At 32.9% G+C, this 20,736-nt stretch overlaps 1 protein-coding gene across 1 annotated transcript in view; it reads left to right on the top strand.

The window, feature by feature from the left end:
• LOC142334053 (metabotropic glutamate receptor 2-like) overlaps positions 1–20,736 on the top strand; it is a 794,082-nt gene that overhangs the window by 284,110 nt on the left and 489,236 nt on the right. The window lies entirely within an intron of this gene.

The raw sequence follows: 20,736 nt of genomic DNA, 5'->3' as shown, positions 1-20,736 counted from the left end.
ACACGAAAATAATTTAAAAAAAAAAAAAAAACCAAAATGAATTTGGTAAAGATTTTTCTTTTTATTTATAGTCTCATCAATAATAAAAATCACTACCGATGGGGGTGTGACTGTAAATGTGTATTATTGAATTGATTCAGGCCGACCATTCCTGAGACGTGTGGTTAATTGAAACCCAACCACCAAATAACATCGGTATTCAAGTTCTAGTACTCAAATCCGAATAAAATAACCCCTTCGGTTACCCGGAAGGTGGAGGTAGACTTCACCGATGTCAAGTAGGGGTTAAAAGACCCACCGGGTTGGTCTAGTGGCGAACGCGTCTACCAAATCAGCAGATTTGGAAGTCGAGAGTTCCAGCATTCAAGTCCTAGTAAAGCCAGCTATTTTTACACGGACTTGAATACTAGATCGTAGATACCGTTGTTCTTTGGTGGTTGGGTTTCAATTAACCACACATCTCAGGTATGGTCGAACTGAGAATGTACAAGACTACACTTCATTCACACTCATACATATCATCCTCATTCATCCTCTGAAGAATTATCTAAACGGTAGTTACCGGAGGCTAAACAGGAAAAAGAAAGAAAGTAGGGGTTAAAAAAGATTTCCACCGTAAAGTTAAGAATAATAATATTCACGGCAATAACTCAATACGACAATGGATGCAAGTGAAAAAAAGTTTCACTTGTTTAGCATACGACAATTCTCTTACAATTCCACCAAAAATTTGGATCATTTCTTGCCATAAGGCTTGGGGTGATATCAAAAACTGTTTCAGACAAAAGTTTTAGAAGACTAATGACCACTTTTAATAGATTCGATACTGTTCCTATTAATGAAGGTAAAATTTTTTTACAATAAGAGGTTAATAATTAGTAATAAATCAATATATTTAATTTAAAAAAAAAAATTAAAAAAAAGAAAAAAGGAGATAAGACGGATTTCAAACAATGTGCCTTCCCCTTGTTTTTTTTTTGTGTTCAGTCATTTGACTGGTTTGATGCAGCTCTCCAAGATTCCCTATCTACTGCTAGTAGTTTCAATTCAGTATACCCTCTACATCCTACATCCCTAACAATTTGTTTTACATATTCCAAACGTGGCCTGCCTACACAATTTTTCCCATCTACCTGTCTTTTCAATATTAAAGCGATTATTCCAGGATGCCTTAGTATGTGGCCTATAAGTCTGTCTCTTCTTTTAATTATATTTTTCAAAATGCTTCTTTCTTCATCTATTTGCCGCAATACCTCTTCATTTGTCACTTTATCCACCCATCTGGTTTTTAACATTCTCCTGTAGCACCACATTTCAAAAGCTCTTTATATTAAGTGTGATCAATATATTGTAGTATATTTAAAAAGTAATAAAACAGTACATCCAAAGCTACTATACATATACAAAATTTCGCTTAATTCTACTGAAGGCGCAAAGATCAGGGTAAAATCTCTCTCCAACCGACACTCGTCAACGAAGCTTTTCCGAACGTATGTTTATATCAATTTTCTTCTATATTTTCACGAGTAGAACATGGAATGAAAGTATTTTTCTACATTCTTCGTGAAAAACTCTGTATATATACAAACTAAGGAGGTGGGTAAGGTGGGGTGGGAAGTTAGCGTCCGCGCCCAGCGGCTCCCTCAGCGGGCCAGCCGTGGAGATTGGCACCCGCCGGTAAGTCCCACGTTGGCCTCACCATGGAACCTTTCCTTTCTCCTTCCTTCATCGTATTCTTCTTCTTCTCCTGGTGGTGGTCGAGGACGGAATGAGCTCGCAGCGGAACGCAAGGATAGAAAGAGATTTATGTATCTTCCTACTAATAGAATTTTGGGTCGATCAACGCCGATTCGACGTTGTGGGCCTCTATGGGCAACCACTGCCACGCTGTAGTTGGTAGCCAACTGGTGCTGAGGAGAAGCTCGGTTCAATTCTAACGGATTAGCTGCAACTCCCCGACTACATTCCAGCCTACATCGCCGGAGACCAGATTCTACACCCAACAGCCCTTCTCGCCGCTTCCTCGAAAAAAAACGGCGCTTTCAGGGCCACCACTCGAAAAATCTCAATTAAACCTTTTCAGGGCTACCATAAAATTTTAAAATATCACGTGCCGTCGAAGCGATTCGGGTACATTATATAAAAAATATATATATATATATACAGTCATTAATTCTTAATATTGATATTTATTTATTATTATATCTATTATTATTATTAACAAAGATGGACCACTGAATGTGAAAATAGGAGAAGAAAAGATTATGGAGGTAGAAGAATTTTGTTATTTGGGAAGTAGAATTACTAAAGATGGACGAAGCAGGAGCGATATAAAATGCCGAATAACACAAGCGAAACGAGCCTTCAGTAAGAAATATAATTTGTTTACATCAAAAATTAATTTAAATGTCAGGAAAAGATTTTTGAAAGTGTATGTTTGGAATGTTGCATTATATGGAAGTGAAACTTGGACAATCGGAGTATCTGAGAAGAAAAGATTAGAAGCTTTTGAAATGCGGTGCTATAGGAGAATGTTAAAAAATCAGATGGGTGGATAAAGTGACAAATGTAGAGGTATTGCGGCAAATAGATGAAGAAAGAAGCATTTGGAAAAATATAGTTAAAAGAAGAGACAGACTTATAGGCCACATACTAAGGCATCCTGGAATAGTCGCTTTAATATTGGAAGGACAGGTAGAAGGAAAAAATTATGTAGGCAGGCCACTTTTGGAATATGTAAAACAAATTGTTAGGGATGTAGGATGTAGAGGGTATACTGAAATGAAACGAATAGCACTAGATAGGGAATCTTGGAGAGCTGCATCAAACCAGTCAAATGACTGAAGACAAAAAAATAAAATTATTATTATTATGTTACAAATTGTTCAATTAATAATAATCTTTCTTCAACGGTTCAGTAAGATGAAGATGATATATGTGACATGAAATTGAGGTGTAGTCTTTTACAGATTCAATTCGACCATTCCTGAGACGTGTAGTTAATTGAATTCCAACCATCAAAATTCACCGATCATTCTGTATTATTGAAATCCGTTTAATAGCAGCCAAGATTTGAACATCAGAAAATTCGACTTTGAAGATCAGCTTCATAAATCAACTGATTTATGAAGACAAGTTAATAACTCTTAATCCAGTTCGTTGGCCAGATTTTAAAATAAAATATTAATGAGTAGTTGAAATCTGGAAAACTAATGTAAATTACGTATTAGAGGAATGACTAGAGAATTTATTGTGAATGAATGAAAAACGAAAAACAAAAAAAGAGCTATTTCTGAAGTTAAAAATTTATTTGAAGAATTATCTTACACAATCTTTATTCTATTAAAGATAAAATAATAATTTGATTCTATTTCATTTATGAGGCAAGTTGATTTAAAAAAATTTCTATTTGTTGTCATCAATCCATAGAATGCAGCAAATTTCCAAAGTATTTTACCCTGTCTCTTCCTCTTCAGTTTTTGATAGCTTTGGCAATTCATGATCGGCCTGTTATATTCGATCCGCCACCGGGTTGGTCTAGTGATGAACGCGTCTTCGCAAATCTGCTGATTTGGAAGTCGAGAGTACCAGTGTTTTAAGTCATATTAAAGGCAGTTATTTTCACATGGATTTGAACACTAGATTGTGAATACCGGTGTTCTTTGATTGTTGGGTTTCAATTAACTACACAACTCAGGAATGGTCGACATGAGACTGTAAAAGACTACACTTTATTTAAATTCATACATATCATCCTTATGCTTCCTCTGAAGTAATACCTTACGGTGGTTCCGGAGGCTAAACAGAAAAAGAGAGAGGGCTGGAAGGTCCGTTGTGAATATGGAATTTAACACATGACCTAGTAATGTCTCTTCTTATTCTTTAAACTGGTGTTATTACGCTATCAAGATATTTGATTTCCCTGACCTGTTCTAAGGTTTCATTCTCCAGATACACTCGAGTCCTTGTATTCTGTCGTCCATAAAAAATAACAATCTTTTTTTGCTTTAAGTGAAAATCTTTTCCATTTTAGTAATATTCTTGTTCATAACTTCTTTGTTATCTGTGATGAGGGCTATATCAACTGCAAATCTTAGCAATATATATTTTAGGATTGTCTATTTAAAGAGTAAATATTTGATAAGTTTAGTAAAATTTTGAAAAGATTAAAATTTTTGTAAAATTATATAATCATTCATTAAAAATTTACAAAATTTCTCAATCAATCTTTCTTCTAATTCACTTCTGACTTTAATATCAATTTTACTTATGTTGATTTTTACATACTTTATTTTATTTTAAAAGTACCTCTTCTGGATTGATGTATCTGGTTTATATTTCAAATATTTGTTTCAGTATACGTGTGCGTGTCTATTCACACGAACATATACAATCGCGCTTGTAGGTATATAAACATTAATCGTGGATTACAAAATTTTAAATAGCTGTCTCATATATAAATATATATAGGAACCATACTATTCTGGTTTTCATAGAAGCAAACCAATGTTATAACGTAGTAGATTGGCAGATAATTCGTCAAATGTCACATGGAATTCTAGGCTAGCTTAATTTTGTCTGACATTCAACACATGTTAGCTTTCAAAGCATTTACATATTCCTCTCTACTTGCCTTTCTGCAATCAGAAACTAATTTGACAGTGCAGTGGTGAGCTCGTTTGCATAATGCAACAATAATTTAACGTTTATCATATACTTGCTTTTGATAAACATATATTTAATTTTTAAACCTTTAATCAGTTGCATAATTTGTTGGTAAAATTTAAAACAATTGAAAACATTTTTACAAGTAGAGTTTTTAATGCAGTTTTAAATATTTTATTAATTTGCAATTAGATTTTAAATAAAATTTAGGTCGTTGCTTTAAAATGTTTTGAATGAATGAATGATTTGATTTAAAAATGTATAAAGACGTAAAATAAATTATCTCTTATATAAAAGAGAATGTCCTGACTGACTCACTGACTCACAATCAACGTTCAACCAAAACTATTATAGGTAGAGACTTGAAATTTTCAAGGTACCTTCGTATCTTTAAGTAGGCGTGCACTAAAAAAGGATTTTCCGAAATTTTGATTTTAAGGGGTTCAAATCGATAAAAAATTAAATTTCGAGTTAACAGCGCTATCTATTAGACGCAAAAGCAACAAACGCTATACTAAATATTTTAAAATTCCATTGCAATGTTTCCGATATGAGTGTCCGCTATAGATTAAAAAACTACTGGACCGATTTACGCTCTGGGAAGAAGGGAGAAAGGGAAAAAGGTAAAAGGAGAAAAGGAAATGGAAAGGGAAAACAGAAAAAAGGGAAAGGGAAATGGGTGAAGAGAAAGGGAATTAAATAAATTTAATTAAAGTTAAATAATATAATATTAAAATAAATTTAAAATAAATAAATAATTAAATTAAAAGGAATTAAAAAATTACAATATGTAAAGCAAATAATTGAAGATATCAGATGCAAAAAAAATTTGTTGAGATTGAAAGTGTAGGTAAAGCATGGAATCGAGTAATTAATTACATCAGTCAAATAAGTAACATTGTTACTTATTTGTAACATTGTTACTTATTTGTAACATTGTGTGCGCGCGCAGTGCGACAGAATAAGTGTGCGAGTGCTCCAGAAGAATTCCGTTAAATTTTACAGTTTTATTTCTCTGTTTAAAATAATGAAAAAAGTTCATTATAAATAGGTGTCCGGAAAAGGCTTTGTTTTTAAATTAGGAATAACAAAGAATTTTACCATGATTTCTGATTAGCGGCAAAATGAACCTATAACGAAATTCATCGAAAACCAACTAGAATCGAAAACCAGGGAACAAGGCAGAAAGGGAAAAATCGGAAAAGGGAAATAGGGAAAAATGGTAAGGGAAGAAGGGGAAAAGGAAATGAAAAGGGGAAAGTGAAAAAAGAAAGGAGAAAAGAGGAAGGGAGAAAGGGTAACGGGGAAGAGGATAAGAGGGGTAAGAAAAGGAAGGGACAGAGAAACAGGAGAAGGTAAGGGAAACGGGTGAAAACGGGAAGGGAGAGAGAAACGAGTCATGACCCTCTGTTCGTGACGGAAGCGCAAGTAACCATAGAGTAAGGGCGAAGCCGCGATGGGGATGCTAGATTTGGGATTGTAATAAATTTTTTGTTTATTTTTATTGTAATTTTATATTGAACTATTTTAATTCGTTCATAAAATGGATCGGTCTAACAAATTTTGTTCAATTTTCTTACCTTCCTTTATTTAAGTTTTGGGCAACAATTCATTGTTTATCGTATATTTCTTCAGTATTTTTCATAAAAATGTTTATTTACCGTTTTATAAGGATTTAAGGGAATTCTAATTATAATGTTGTTGATTAAATACGAGGGCTATTCTGAAAGTAAGGAACGTTTCCACCTGACGCCGCCAGGTGCACGCCAATCGCGTGTATATTGGTGTACTCGTGCTTGGCACCTCAATCAGCGTCCAGCCGTGACAACGGGAACATCTCCGCACTGCCCGTTTTGTTTATATACAAATTTTAAATGTGTGCTGCAATCGAAAATCCTGCCAGTTGTGAGGTGCGGTCCGTGATTCGTTTTTTGTTGGCAAAAACTTAAAACCGATAGAAATTCATCGGGAATTGTGTGAAGTGTACGGGAACAACGTAATGAGTGAAAGTTCTGTCAGGAAGTGGTGCGTTCAGTTTAAAAATGGCCGAACAAACGTTCACGATAAAGAGAAGAGTGGACGTCCGAGCATTGTGACTGACGATCTGGTCTCCAAAATTGACGAAAAGATTACTGAAAACCGCCGTTTCACAATAACTGAGCTTTCTCTATGTTTCCCACAAGTTTCACAAACTTTATTGTTTGAAATTGTTTCACAGAAGCTAGGCTACCACAAATTTTCTGCAAGATGGGTGCATCACTGAGTGGTTGAGATCACAGGCGGCAGAATTCTATGACACGGGAATTTCAAAGCTTGTCCACCGCTATGATAAGTGCCTGAATTTGTATGGTGATTATGTTGAAAAGTAGTATTTTAGTCCCTCTTTCACATGTATATAATAAAAAGTTTTTCTTGTACTTGGTTTTTTAAAATTCCAAAACGTTCCTTACTTTCTGAACAGCCCTCGTAATTTTTTATTTATATTAAAATAAGTTGGCTATTGAAAAAACATTGCGAGTGAAGCTAGACCTATATATTCTGGACGAAGTCACGAAGTTAGAAAAAATAATTTTTTTTTTTGGGTGATATCGTCACATAAACTAGAAGCTTGTGTGTAGGATATGGAAATGTAGCATATGAAAAATGTCATACCTTACAGGGATTCGAACCCCGGCTGAAAGGCGCTACTACTCGCGCCACCGAAGCCATTTTCTTCATAGGATGATTCAATACTCAAACAACTCTCTTTCTCAATAAATATTCCCTCCATATCATTTGAAATAATTTATAATGGATACCATCCACTTCTAGCACTCGATACCTTGTTCTGGAGCCTCTACCTCTTTTTTAATTCCTTGAGAAATTTTATAATCAAGCAAATGCTTTTCTTCCTGACATAATTTTTTTTCTACTGTAGCTTCATAACCGTTCGCTTTGGTGTCTGAAGGTCATTTAAAATCTTTTACACCAATACTCAAAGGTACCTGAAATTCTCTTTTGTAACATTTATCTTCCATCAACCTTTTTGTATGATGCACTTTCTTCCCTTTTTTACTCATTATTTCTTTACTTTTCACCATTCCACTGGTTTTTCCTTTTTTTTATTTTTAGCCTACTATTCTCTTAATCAAACAAAATAAAATAATAAAAATATAACCTATTAGAGTTAAAGTCGGAAAATTTTTTTTCATATAACTCGAGAAATATGTGTTGGATGAAAAATGTTTACAACAAATTTATCTTTTTAAGCTTTTCAGTTTTGTTTTTCTTTAATACTTTTCTATTTTATCTGGCATATATTCCTCGAGATATAGAGAAAAAGCTGATTTTTTGCAACTTACCCCAGTCCAGCGAACATTGGTCCACACCTACATGTCTACTCTTCAAGATTTGGCATCTGGCCACCAACATATAAACTTCGTAAAAATTATCAAATATTTACAATGAAAATTTTATGAAAAAATGAGAACTTTTTTTGGAAATATTATTCAAAAAATATTGATTTCTATAAAAAAAAGAAGAAAACAATTGTAGAACTTAAGAAGACAAATAAGATTTATTGTAGATTTTTATTCATCCGATGCATATTTTTGGAGATATACGTATAAAGTGATTTTTTTTTAAATTTACTACTGCCCGGGGGCCCTTGGTCCCCAGTTACGTGTCTATCCATTGGAATACTAAACACTTTCGGCACCCTCCTCATAATTTCCAATATAATTTATTCATTTACACGATTGGTGGAAAAATCGTACCCAAAACTCCAACTAAAACTAAAACCACTTGTATAAATATCTCGCAAAAAATACCTTGATACTCAGTTGCCAATACTCACTTCAATATAAACTGGCGGTAAATTTAAAAACGAGTGTGGTTACTTACGACCCTTCTATTCATTCATAGATAAATATTTATATGAAGTATGAAATTGTTGAAAATAAATAAATTATATAAAGTAAATATATTAGTATAATTGTATTATACAAATACAAGTATTTGCTTCGTTCTTGGTTTATATATATATATAAAGGAAATTCAAAATAAAGCAATGCAAGAAAGTGAGATAGGTATAAACAAAGAGAAAGTTTAAGAGTGATTGTGTATGTGTGTGAATTTAAGTGGAGAATGAAATCTAGAAAGGATCTCTAGAATCCTTTGATAAATAATTTAAAAAGTGACGAAGGGTTTTCGCGCAAGTGAATGTACAGAATTCTACTACACTTTCTCACTCACTCTACTTTATACTCTCTTCTTTCTTCGTCTACTATCCACCTGTTTTGTATGTGTGTGTGTGTGTGTGTGTGTGTGTATGTATGTGTATAGCACACATAGCGTATTTGCTTTATGCTTATAAGCCAAACTTCATTATATTTGTGTATTCATGTACATATACCTTTTGTGCTTTACTATATGTTTTATGAACATATTTTGAAGGCTTAAAATTTAAAATTCTGAGTTATCTTTGTTTGGCGATAATCTATGTTACGATGTACGTTGTAAAATTTTAAATAATATATAAATATGTATTTCTACGTATGGTATTATGATATATATGTCATAATATATGCATATATATATGTCACAATTTATGATTTAAAGCTTCATTAATCTCTGCTTATCTAATCCCTAGGTTTATGATAACGTCTACCCGGAGCTGGAGAATAATTTTTTAAATAATGTACGAATGATTTTTTTTTTTGGGAAAATAGTTGGCCGCCTCAACGTGGGTCCCACGTTGAGGCGGCCAGGAAACTTCTGTCTACTTCAATCTTCTTTTTCTTCTTCTTGGTCTTCTCAAGGTGCTAGTCGATGATGAATTGAAAATTCACTCTCGTGCACGTTCTTTTATTGAAGCCTGAGAGTGGTGGGGCTGCAGTGCCGCTATGGTGGGAGAACTGCGCGGTGGGATTAATGCTTGTATCAGCGCGTCCGTATACTGTGCGCCAGCTCACATCGATGCTATCGTGTTCGCCCCCCGATATTAAATTAGGCATATATGTGGTAACAATATATATTTCTGTAAAAGGTTTCACTTCTGGGAATATTAAAATATTATCCAGTTCTTCGTGGCGTGTAATATATTTAAATATATTTTTCCAAAGAATATTATGAATTTCTATCTATTCTTCGTCTGTTTTGCATCAATAAATTTTAAATTTTTTATTGGTATTGTATACATTAATTTTTTCTGAATAATATACTCTATTAGTTTATTTACCAATATTTCCGCATTTATTAGTAATTTAACAAAGCTATTTTACTACAAATATAAAAAAACTTATTTTTCAACACCGAATTTTGTGTTTTAGGTTAGAAATCTTGAAAACAACTAGAGTTACAAATCTAGGACCTTTTTTATCCTATGTTTCAGTTCATATTACATAAGAAACCATCAAATTTCCTCCATAATTTTGATCTCAGAAATTACAGTTGGGCTTTTTTTATTAGAAGTGCTGAATTCGAGCGAAATTTTCCACTAGCCGTAACTCATAAACAAAGCGTTTACATATCTATGTTTATATGAATTTTTTTCATTATTTTCACCAGTAGAAAATGTCCTGAAAGTTTTTCCGTTTCTTTGTAGGATACTTGTATATAAAATTTTTTTTTCGCTTTTATATTTTTACATACTTTTAAACGGATTTGGAGTATAATTGTATTTTTTTTCGTATTTATATTTTACTTATTAGGGTTCAAATACAGAGATAGAAGAACAATTGCTAACATGTACAGGAACCAAACAGCAACAGTAGTAATTGAAGAACATAAGAAAGAAGCCCTAATAAGAAAGGGAGTCCGACAAGGATGTTCCCTATCTCCGTTACTTTTTAATCTTTACATGGAACTAGCAGTTAATGATGTTAAAGAACAATTTAGATTCGGAGTAACAGTACAAGGTGAAAAGATAAAGATGCTTTGATTTGCTGATGATATAGTAATTCTAGCCGAGAGTAAAAAGGATTTAGAAGAAACAATGAACGGCATAGATGAAGTCCTACGCAAGAACTATCGCATGAAAATAAATAAGAACAAAACAAAAGTAATGAAATGTAGTAGAAATAACAAAGATGGACCACTGAATGTGAAAATAGGAGGAGAAAAGATTATGGAGGTAGAAGAATTTTGTTATTTGGGAAGTAAAATTACTAAAGATGGACGAAGCAGGAGCGATATAAAATGCCGAATAGCACAAGCTAAACGAGCCTTCAGTAAGAAATATAATTTGTTTACATCAAAAATTAATTTAAATGTCAGGAAAAGATTTTTGAAAGTATATGTTTGGAGTGTCGCTTTATATGGAAGTGAAACTTGGACAATCGGAATATCTGAGAAGAAAAGAATAGAAGCTTTTGAAATGTGGTGCTATAGGAGAATGTTAAAAATCAGATGGGTGGATAAAGTGACAAATGAAGAGGTATTGCGGCAAATAGATGAAGAAAGGAGCATTTGGAAAAAATATAGTTAAAAGAAGAGACAGACTTATAGGCCACATACTAAGGCATCCTGGAATGGTCGCTTTGATATTGGAAGGACAGGTAGAAGGGAAAAATTGTGTAGGCAGGCCACGTTTGGAGTATGTAAAACAAATTGTTGGGGATGTAGTATGTAGAGGGTATACTGAAATGAAACGACTAGCACTAGATAGGGAATTTTGGAGAGTTGCATCAAACCAGTCAAATGACTGAAGACAAAAAAAAAAAAAAAAAAATATTTTACTTAAAAGAAACTTATGTTATTTTTTGCCCTTTTTTAAATTACATGTATATTATACATATGGTTTTCTAAAGTTTCTAAAATGTTGTATATATATATATATATATATATATATATATATTTGCAGTAAATTCCAAAGATACAGTTATTATTAAATTTAAAAATGGAATCAGTTTTAATAAAGCGATCAGTAAATTAAATTTTTCTTGCAAAAAAGTCCTTCGTCTTATATCAGATTAATTGGTTTTCGTTTTTTTTTTTTTTTTTGTTTACAATTTTATTAGCTTCCAGCAAATAAAGCTTTAGAGTTTTGTAGAAACCATATTAAGGACTTCAATTTTATCTCCTTTGTCAACTACAGTGCGGAAATGTAATTTAATTTTATCCGGCTTACTGTTAACTTAATAAATTAAACACATAAAATATGTTATAAAAATAAATAGATTTATTAATTTTATTATTATTATTATTATTTCCATTTTATACTCTTTTAATATAACTAATAAAAATATTGATATTAATTTAAATTTTAAACTTTCAAAAATACTATATCCATCTTTCAATATTTCTTTAAGCTGACATATGTCTTCTCTATACAGATATATATATATATATATACATTCTTCTTTTAGGTAGATTAGGTAGGACGCGTCTCACATCCTCCAAACACCAAAACCACCGTCAGTACAAAAGTTTATATATGTATTTCACTTTCTTGTGGACACGATAACTGCCATAATTTACGCCAATCACTTTCAAATTGATACAAAAAATATAACGACCCAAAATCTGGGTCGAGATTGTTAATGAGCAAAATCGGACTATGGGAGTTGAAATTGGGAGGGGGCTTTTTCGAAAGGACAAAATATCTCTATAACTTTCTTATTAAGTAAAATATAGAATTCGTTTAATGATCCTATTATGATACTATTCTTAAGATATTGGTCTAAAACGAATATATGTAAAGTTTGTTGATATCACCAACCACTGGCCCAGGAGGTGAAAAAAATTGGGTTTCGAAGATTAAAAATATCATATCTTCTTTGATAGGCCCAGTATCAAATCGTTTTAAAGTTATCGTTAGTCCTCTAAAAATTACCTAAAACTTTTTTCCGTATCAATTTTTTATATGACCAACCCTTACGGCAAGGGATGATTAAAATGTTGCTTGAATTTTAAGAAGATGGAGCTTGTCGTATGCTAAATATGTGAAACTTTTTTCACATGCATCCATTGTCATATTGAGTAAATTTGAATTTTTTCTTTAATTTAAAATGGCACTTTTTTATCCCGTACTTAGCACCGGTGAAATCTGTCTCCACCTTTTAAACGTATTTTATATCTAAAAACATTTGAATAAATTAAAATAATCGAAATTTATGTAGTATTTTGGAGGGTTAATATACTCGAAACTTCTTCTATTGTTATGTAGTTCTAACGGTATCAGTGTTTGTGTGCATAGATCTGATCAATGTAAATAACAAGTACAAGTATTATTCCATACTTTTGTTATAGGCAGCACAGTGCCTTTATGTTCTCTACACCATTATATAAAAAGAAAGAGAAAGACAAAACCGAAAGTCTCCAATGGAAAATTTTAGTTCCTTCATTTGGCCAACTCTACTGATAAATTGGTCGTTCTGTATGTCAGCGAGTCACTTTTACTGATTTTTTTTTTTAAAGAGGTGGAGGAACCCCATTTACGGGTGCCTAAGCAGTCTCGTGCTAGCCACCAGGTTTTGCCAGTTATAACCAAGGGTGTATGTATACCTACGCACTACCGACTAAACCTCCACCCCTGGCTTCCTCCTTTCCGGGACTGCTTATAAAAACATTCATCAGAAGAAGGGGGAATCGAAAACACACACAGTCGTAAAAATCCAACAGTGTCACACACCACACAAAAAACTACTGGAAACCACACATACAGCACGTCAAATACACACTCGTACACCGACAACAACAACACACAACAACCTTCAGAAAACAGGACAAGCTACTAACAACCCACCGGGTTGGTCTAGTGGTGAACGCGTCTTCCCAAATCAGCTGATTTGAAAATCGAAAGTTCCAGCGTTCAGGTCCTAATAAAGCTAGTTATTTTTACACGGATTTGAATACTAGATCGTGGATACAGGTGTTATTTGGTGGTTGCGTTTCAATTAACCACACATCTCAGGAGTGGTCGAACTGAGACAGTACAAGACTACACTTCATGTACACTCATACATATCATCCTCATTCATCCTCTGAAGAATTATCTAAACGGTAGTTACCGGAGGCTAAACAGGAAAAGAAAAGAAAAAAAAGCAAAAAAAAAAGTACTAACATCCACAATACCCACGCGTTACACACCCACAAAGCCATCAAGTTAGAAATCTTAAATAGTCACACCACTTACCAGTACCCACCATCAGACGCACGAGCAGTGTGTCTCCGGCCTCATCGCATCAAGGCAATCCCCATACATACGGGAGCCTCCTAGGCACTCAGCCGAGGACCTGTCCGCCCCAACGCCTTCCGGCGCCATTCTCCTCTGCGGGACTCCTCATATAATTGGAACTTTCTCATGACCGTCCTGACGAATCTACAGACATAAGACTGTAGAAAGACTTATGACTCGTAGGGTATCTTCAGGGCGAAATATATGCTCACGTCTCAGGTTGCTGAGCATCTCTCTACGCTCTATGGCGAATCGCGGACACAAAATGAAAACATGTTGGGGGGCTCTTGCACCTCGCACTCCGGACAATTTTCAGATTGATCGAGCGCGAATCTATACAAATAAGACCTGAATTCCTCATGACCCGCCCGGAATTGCGTTCACTCATTAGGTCGTTTGTTGGTTAACCATTTGTACTATATATTTACAGATCTAGCAACATCAAATTTATACCGTTGCGTTAAAATCGCCTTGCACAATTGTGATTTATTTCGATAGTAGTGAATCATAGCATGAGAAAAGTTCGTTAAAAAAAATCTTCTATTTCTTCATTTTCAGCTGCTGATGGTGGAGCGTATACCTGAATTATACTCAGGTATACACTCCAACATCCGAAAACCGGTTTTGTGTTTAATATCACCACAATGATTCTGTCTTAAACTGGTCTATACTCGGATACAGCATCATTTAATACTAAAAGATGCGGACATTACTGCTTGATTTTCTGATTTCCATGAGAAATATACCTCATTTAATTCAGATGTACTGAAATGGCCGTTAATAAAGTGTCTTCGCTTGTCCCAGTATTAGAATCTGGATTTTTTGACGTTCTTCCTTGCCAACTTTCACTAAGCCTCTTCAAACTTGTAAAGTTCTCTACTCTTCTATTGGTGGTAACCAAGTCCCACTTGCACTTGTTCCCCTTACCGGAGTTCCGGGTGGAGGAATTTAAACTCCGGAAGATTTAGCTGCGTCAAGATGTGAAGGACTAGTTAAAGGTTGAACATAATTATTATTTGTAGTTGCTCAAGAAATTTTAATATGAATGGAAGTTTATCTGTTATATTAGTAAAACCAATTAAACTATGTAGAACAGAACCACTGAAATCTAATTCTCTATCAAAATTGTGAGTTTTTACAAATTTTTGCCTTTTTCTCTTAAATAAATGTGTTCACATCCATTATGCTATTCACTTTTTTTTTGTCTTCAGTCATTTGACTGGTTTGATGCAGCTCTCTAAGATTCCCTATATAGTGCTAGTCGTTTCATTTCGGTATACCCTCTACATCCTACATCCCTAACAATTTGTTTTACATATTCCAAACGTGGCCTGCCTACACAATTTTTCCCTTCTACCTGTCCTTCCAATATTAAAGCGACTATTCCAGGATGCCTTAGTATGTGGCCTATAAGTCTGTCTCTTCTTTTAACTATATTTTTTCAAATGCTTCTTTCTTCATTTATTTGCCGCAATACCTCTTCATTTGTCACATTATCCACCCATCTGATTTTTAACATTCTCTTACAGCATCACATTTCAAAAGCTTCTAATCTTTTCTTCTCAGATACTCCGATCGTCCAAGCTTCACTTCCATATAAAGCGACACTCCAAACATATACTTTCAAAAATCTTTTCCTGACATTTAAATTAATTTTTTATGTAAACAAATTATATTTTTGTCTGAAGGCCCGTTTCACTTGTGCTATTCGGCATTTTATATCGCTCCTGCTTCGTCCATTTTTAGTAATTCTACTTCCCAAATAACAATATTATTATCTACCTCCATAATTTTTTCTCCTCCTATTTTCATATTAATTGGTCCATCTATGTTATTTCTAATACATTTCATTACTTTTGTTTTGTTCTTGTTTATTTTCATGCGATAGTTCTTGCGTAGGACTTCATCTATGCCGTTCATTGTTTCTTCTAAATCCTTTTTACTCTCGGCTAGAATTACTATATCATCAGCAAATCGTAGCATCTTTATCTTTTCACCTTGTACTGTGCTATTCACAAATTCTTCAAATTTATTCTGCCTTTCACTTATCATTATTTCACAAAAAAATAAAAAACTTTTGGCTTTTTTAAAAAATTTGCAATGGAAAAACACGTAAAAAATTAAACACAATATTCTACTTATATTTCGTGTTAAAATATCTAGAAAATATTTACGTATTTACCTTGGTAAACAAGTATACTAAAGTATACTAAATTCCAATTTGTATATTCATAGTAAAAATAAAATTTTAAAACGTGTAAGAAACTATTTTTTAAAATGCAAAACTTAATTTATATTTCTACAATAAACAAAAGATAAAATAGCTCATCTTTTATAATCTCAATTAAAAAATAATAAATATTCTCTGTTAAGTGAGATTTCCAATTATAATTATATGAAGAGAATATACATTCAAGTAAATTTATTAAAAAAATAATTATTAGTTTTTATTCATAAGATATACTAACATTGACTGCCTCCCCGTCATAAAAAGTAAAGGTTTTTTTTTTTAAATTACGTAACGGCCAATAAATTTATCAGCAACATAAGTTAATAAAAAAAAAAAAAAAATGGGTTTATACAACTTATAAAAGTTATCATTTTTACAGCAAAGGTGGTTAAATATTTTGAAGCTTTAATACATCATCCTATGAATTCTTCTTTCTTTTTTTTAGGTAGTTTACTTAATGAACCTCAATCCACTTTTAGCAGAGAATTAAAACGCTTTTTTTTAAAGGGTCTTAATTGGGATCTGTTTAGTGAAATGTAATTAATTCAAATTACAATTCCCCATGTTTGAAAGAGTGAAAATTACTTATTCAGTACGAATCATTAATATTGTTTGAAATAAGTTTTTAACTTTTATAAAAAGTTTTTCAACTTTTCAAATAAAAAAAAAATATATATATATATTTTTTACATTTAAAAATACATCATGTTTTCAGTTTAGTATATTTTATATCTTAGAAGAGTTTATTTTGCCATAAATATTAACTTTAGAAAGTTTCATAGATACCGGGTTTAATAATTCATTATGAATGAACTTTTAGACAAAGCTGTATGAATTATGAAGATCAAAGTTCTTATTTCGATAACAATACACCGAAAATATCTCAAAAAGCAAACAGTCACAGTATTCTGAAATTGAATTTTATGACTTTATCTAATAAAATATAAAAATCTTTATTGTAAAGTTTATTGGGTAATGAATAGTTTAGTTTAAAAAAAAAAACACACAACAGTATAGAGACAGTTATCTATCGCAATTGATTTTAAAAACTCAACTTATCTTTGAAGTTATTTTAAAACAAATTTACTAATATAAATGGAATTTGTAGATCCAAAAAATGCGATTAAAAAGGTAATTGAATAAACGATAAGAATTAAAAACAAAATTATAAAATAAAAAAACTGAAAACGTATTTCAGTCAAATAAATCTAGAAATAAAATACATCTTTTTGTTATATCTTTAAAAAAAAATCTGATGTGGACAACACATGACTTCCTTGTACGCCTATTAAATTAAATAAACACATTTTTAAAAATACATAAAATTTTATTTCATTAATAACTTCTGATATTTTTTCATGATTTTTCTTTATTGTTATTATTTATGGTAATTTTCTTTTAACAATCAGAGGTTAATAATTATTAATAAATCAATATAATTAAAATAAAAAAAAAAAAAAAAGTTAAAAAGAAGGAGATGAACTCTGATTCGTACCGATGTATCTTCCTCTTCTAATATCCAAATATTTCATTAATTAAAATTTCATTTGGATACAACTCAGGAACCAGTGAAAATAAGTACCAGTTATGATATATCGTTGAAAACCTCTCAATGAGGGCTTATTACATCAGTTACGAAAAAGTTCAAAATCCAAATTTTTTTGGATTTTGGGCTTTTTGGAAATTTTTGGTCAAGTCGATTGCAATAAAAAAATGGAGATGCAAACAAGATCGGTTTGCTTGGCATTTCTCCCGCCACCACACCATTCAGTCGCTCTAAATCATACGACCAAATGTCTGTGCTACAAACGGTTACTGATCTTCAAACAGTTACCGACCGTATCCTAAACAGCTCCTAAAGCATACCTATCAGCGTAAGAGCGGTGCTATACACCACCGAATTAGGTGTCCGAATCGTTCACTTGACATATTTTAGGCGCACCTCGTCAACTACTATAAATATATATGACATTCATAAATTAAAATTCATTTCGTGGAGACAGTAATTCGTTGCCACTCCTTGGTTGCTGAATGCCAACAAGTACCTGTCTACCATATTAAACCGCTTGAAGCCTTAATTGGCTAGTGGTCAGCCATATATATATCTCTAGGTTAGCTTCCCACAGCAGTTCGGAACCAATGAAAATAAGTACCAGTTATGATATATCGTTGAAAACCTCTCAATGAGGGCTTATTACATCAGTTACGAAAAAGTTCAAAATCCAAATTTTTTTGGATTTTGGGCTTTTTGGAAATTTTTGGTCAAGTCGATTGCAATAAAAAAAATGGAGATGCAAACAAGATCGGTTTGCTTGGCATTTCTCCCGCCACCACACCATTCAGTCGCTCTAAATCATACGACCAAATGTCTGTGCTACAAACGGTTACTGATCTTCAAACAATTGAACCGACCGTATCCTAAATAGCTCCTAAAGCATACCTATCAGCGTAAGAGCGGTGCTATACACCACCGAATTAGGTGTCCGAATCGTTCACTTGACATATTTTAGGCGCACCTCGTCAACTACTATAAATATATATGACATTCATAAATTAAAATACATTTCGTGGAGACAGTAATTCGTTGCCACTCCTAGGTTGCTGAATGCCAACAAGTACCTGTCTACCATATTAAACCGCTTGAAGCCTTAATTGGCTAGTGGTCAGCCATATATATATCTCTAGGTTATTTTCCCACAGCAGTTCGGTAGGAGTCTTTTCTCTTAAGTAAACTACTGATGTTGGTTGAACAAAACAACCGCATCAAGGAACTCCCACACGGTCCGACAATGCGGCTTTTGCCATATTGACTCGCCGCTTGTGAGTGGCTAATTTTCCCCTTGACCTCTATGTTCCAGAGTGACCCGGTCTCTGCCTCGCCCCTCATCAAGAGCAGGACAGTTGAATATCAGGTGTTCATTTGACTAAAACTCCTCACATACGCACAGCTCATCAGCTGCCTGGTGAAACCGACACAAATATTGGTTTAAATTAACATGGTTTACGTAACATAAATTTAAATTTTTTTTTTTTTATACAAAACCTGAAATTAATGGAATATAATTTCTTTCTCTTAGGAAATTATGATTATATTATAATTGGAATTAAGTTTAATAAAACTAAAACGAATGAAATATTTGTTGGAAAAAAACTCTTGTTACAAATAATTTTACAGTTACAATCGATGTAAACTTGGTTTACATGTATTAGTGGATGTACCTGAAGCAATAATTATTAAAACAACGTGATACAACTTGTGTAGTGAAACATTCTCTCTATGTTTATTTGAAATTTAGGTAAATGAGGCGTGAATGTTTATGCAGAAATTTAACACTTTGAAGACTCTGCCGGAGGTATTAATTTAGGAAAGGCATGTTATTTTACACAAATTAGAAAGGTACCTGATAGATATAAACTGTTAGAGATACTGTTAGCGTATTTGCTATTATTCACTTTGTAAGTGTATATATACAGTTTATGCCTGCGTATGTATATATATATATATATATATATATATATATATATTGTTTATTTCTCTTATTGAGATTCACATGCCCATACACACCGAAACAAAATAAATAAAATAATTTAACTATATTTTGATTTATGCTGTAATATAATGTTAAATAATAACTTATTTGAATAATATATATTATGTTATTATGGCACAGATTAAAACTCTATTCCGATCTGTTTGGCTGAATAAGCACCGTCTTGATATTTCATGCTGAGGTCCCGGGTTCGAATCTCGGCCAGTTATGGCATCTTTACGTACGGTAACAATTTCCACCGGGCTATTCACCCCAACTATTGACGACTATTCATTAATTTAAAAAAAAAGAGGAATATTCATTGTGACCCGAACGATTCTCAATTATAGGTTCGGAAACGCTTCATTAGTGAATATCTATTACCCACCGGTTTGGTCTATTGGTGAACGCATCTTCCCAAATCAGCTGATTTGGAAGTCGAGATCTCCAGCCTTCAAGTCCTAGTAAAGTCGGTTATTTTTACACTGATTTGAATAATATATATTGGATACCGGTTGGGTTTCAATTAACCACACATCTCAGGAATGGTCGAACTGAGATTGTACAAGACTACACTTCATTTACACTCATATACATCATCCTCATTCATCCTCTGAAGAATTATCTAAAAGGTAGTTACTGGAGGCTAAACAGGAAAAAGAAAGAAACAAAGTTATGTGTGTAAAAGCTACCGGGTTGGTCTAATGGTGAACGCGTCTTCCTAAAACAGCTGATTTGGAAGTGGAGAGTTCCAGCGTTCAAGTCCTAGTAAAGTCAGTTATTTTTATACAGATTTGAATACTAGATCGTTGATACCGGTGTTGTTTACTGATTGGGTTTCAATTAACAACAAATCTCAGGAATGTCGAACTGAGATTGTACAAAACTACAGTTCGTTTACACTAATACTTACCATCCTCTGAAGTATTATCTGAACGATAATTACCAGAGGCTAAACAGGAAAAAGAAAAATGTTGTATCTAAAATGCCTTACTCATCATCAACTTATGCCTTACTCATCAACAGGAAAAAGAAAGAAAGAAAAAAAGTGAGTATCGATTGATGAAATATTTTTCCCAGATTTTTGAGATTTTGGTAAAGTTACACCAGCTTGTAATTTTTGAAACTTCAATTACGTGGTAAATTTATTGGTT

This window comes from Lycorma delicatula, chromosome 13 (genome assembly GCF_047948215.1).
Source record: "Lycorma delicatula isolate Av1 chromosome 13, ASM4794821v1, whole genome shotgun sequence".
NCBI classification, from domain to species: Eukaryota; Metazoa; Arthropoda; class Insecta; order Hemiptera; family Fulgoridae; genus Lycorma; species Lycorma delicatula.
This window is presented reverse-complemented; position numbering and strand designations above follow the sequence as displayed.